Consider the following 2,500-nt stretch of genomic DNA (forward strand, 5'->3'; position numbering starts at 1 on the left):
GGAGGGGCAAGAGTAAGTGAAATGACTCTATGAACATGAGAATTATATTAGGGTACAAATATTATTGGGAGTTCCAACAGACGAAGAAGAAGAAGACTGCAGGATGTGTAGGTTACCAAGGTCTCATGCCTGGGTACATGTTTCAGATATACAGCAACGGAGAGATTACAGGTATCTCCGTAAAGGCTGTATGGATGTTTAGAAACGACCAGGTAATTAAAATTTCGAAGAAGTACAATATTTCTCCCTCAATCACATAATCGTATCCAGTGAAATTGCACTTAGAACTCTCCTTCTTAACATATTGATTAATGCTTTACTTAAGGAGCATAACTGTATTCTGCTAATATATATATATATGTACGCCTTATTTTTATCTATGTTATGTGATCCCAGGAAAGGACTTATTAAAGCGTGGGTGAGAATTGATCGTGCAACATCACTCTCCTGAAATGTAAACAATTGTCACTCTATGTTTATCCTTATGCACTCCACATATTTCAATGTGTTGATATAAATGTAAGTTTTTGTAACGAGCATGAGTCCAAGAAAAGACTTTGATGGGGTGAGGATATCTCATCCCTTTGAGATGTAAATACTTGTCTCAATAAACATGTCAAAAGTAAAAAAGTCCCAGGGACGGTGACAGGGACATCATCTACGTAGCGCACAAATACACACGGGCGCGCGCGCACACACAAACACACACACATCTCTCTCTCTTTATATATATATATATATATATATATATATATATATATCTATATATATATATATATATATATATATGTGTGTGTGTGTATATATATGTATATATATATATATATATATATATATATATATATATATATATATATATATATATATATATATATGCACACACACACACACACACACACACGCACGCACACAAACACTCGCGCTCATATTTAAAACATCATAGACTATTTTAAAGTAGGTCGCATCTATCACTGTCTCGTAAGTGTTGTTCAAACAAATGTTATCGCAACTTTTGACAACGAGAATCATCGTAAGTCATTGATATCAAGACTAATTCTTCATCAAATAATACAAAGAAATGAGAAATCGTGCACAGTTGATGAAATGGGAAGTAAGAGAGAAACAAAGCGATACTGAACGCAGAGGATGCTACGGAAATCAAGTTACTAAACTGATACGCAGGAAAAAGTAAAAAAATGAACAAATGACTAACTAGTGCTGGGCCAGGTAATCATCAGTCAAATCTGTTTTTTTTTCAGCAGATGCGTTACGTTGTGGCGCATTAATTCTCTTCTTATTATCATTATTGTTTTTGGTCTTCAGTCAAGTTTAGATATATCTATTATACTCGTAATCATAGCGACCCCTACTCAGTGTACGAGCCCCCCCCCCAAAAAAAAAAAAAAAAAAGATGTTTTGAAACGTCTCTGGCACTCCCATGATAATATGTATTGGCAACTCAGTGTGTTGCTTGTGCTTTAATAGTCGTGCACGCAGCCCCTTCTTTACCAGTGGGGTTTTGCCAGCTTCGAGTTACTCCCACTTATATCCTTCAGGAAACGTTGTTCATTGATATATCACGCGTATTACGGTATGTCTATGGGTGATTGTTTCTGTTCAAAGCCGATTTCTCATCAAGATTTTTACTTTAGTTTATGTAATGCAATATTCGACGAAAGAAGCGAACATGACACTTTTAGTTGCACATATCGTCTCTACTCGCATTGCACTCTGCTGCCCGTTCGCTATGCAATATACTTATAAAGGATAAGATAAACTGAGTGAGTGGTAGTTTTGCATATAATGTGATCTTCAAAGAGCGAAATGACATGAGGGTATTTATAAAAGCAAGATTAATAACAATTGTTTAACTCGTGTAGCGTCCTTGCTATGTTGGTTGCGTTTAATAGCTCTTTTAGGCAGCTTATAGTATAATGGCCATAAGCCACAAGCATGTTTAATTTCAGTGCTTTATTATCAAATTAATTCCATAACGTAAGTGAGTGAGATGTGTATGGTTCATCGACAAGTAGTACCTTAAAACAGATTTCTATGCGTCTTTTGAGGTGACACAGAGCACAAATCGTACATCGTAACGCTTACTTCTCCTTGGAATTTTTAAGCAATGAACGATCTGTTTTTCCCGCCTTCACTTTTGAGGATTTGCGCGCTAAATTTCCCTCTAGCGGTCGTCTTCTACATCACGAGGGTCACACGCTAGGCATGACGCTTACCCAAACAGGATTATCTTTTTTCTCTTCGTTCTGTAGTATATTCGTACGTCTTTGGATTTCCATAATCTTAGGCTGTTGTCGAAAAGATTAAAAAAAGAAAGAAAGATAAGCGAATAGATAAATGAAAAAGTCTGATCTTCAATTGATTGCTGGACTATAGTTCCTATAACACTAACCCAAGCAAACTAAAATGATAATGTGCGTGCGTGTCCTACCATACTAGTGAGTACAAATCCGGCTCTTAATAATAACAATTTCCAATTTTC

At 36.0% G+C, this 2,500-nt stretch overlaps 1 protein-coding gene across 1 annotated transcript in view; it reads left to right on the forward strand.

Annotated features, from left to right (window-relative positions):
- Positions 1-1,456: 1,456 nt before the first annotated feature.
- LOC122261497 (uncharacterized) overlaps positions 1,457-2,500 on the forward strand; it is an 18,401-nt gene continuing 17,357 nt past the window's right edge. Inside the window, exon 1 of the mRNA XM_043029167.2 lies at positions 1,457-1,591. The gene's annotated coding sequence lies outside the window, so the exon portion shown is untranslated. The remainder of the gene's footprint in view (positions 1,592-2,500) is intronic.

The sequence above is a fragment of the Penaeus japonicus genome, unplaced genomic scaffold (genome assembly GCF_977035675.1).
Source record: "Penaeus japonicus unplaced genomic scaffold, GWHDUDI00000001_assembly GWHDUDI00000005, whole genome shotgun sequence".
Taxonomy (NCBI): Eukaryota; Metazoa; Arthropoda; class Malacostraca; order Decapoda; family Penaeidae; genus Penaeus; species Penaeus japonicus.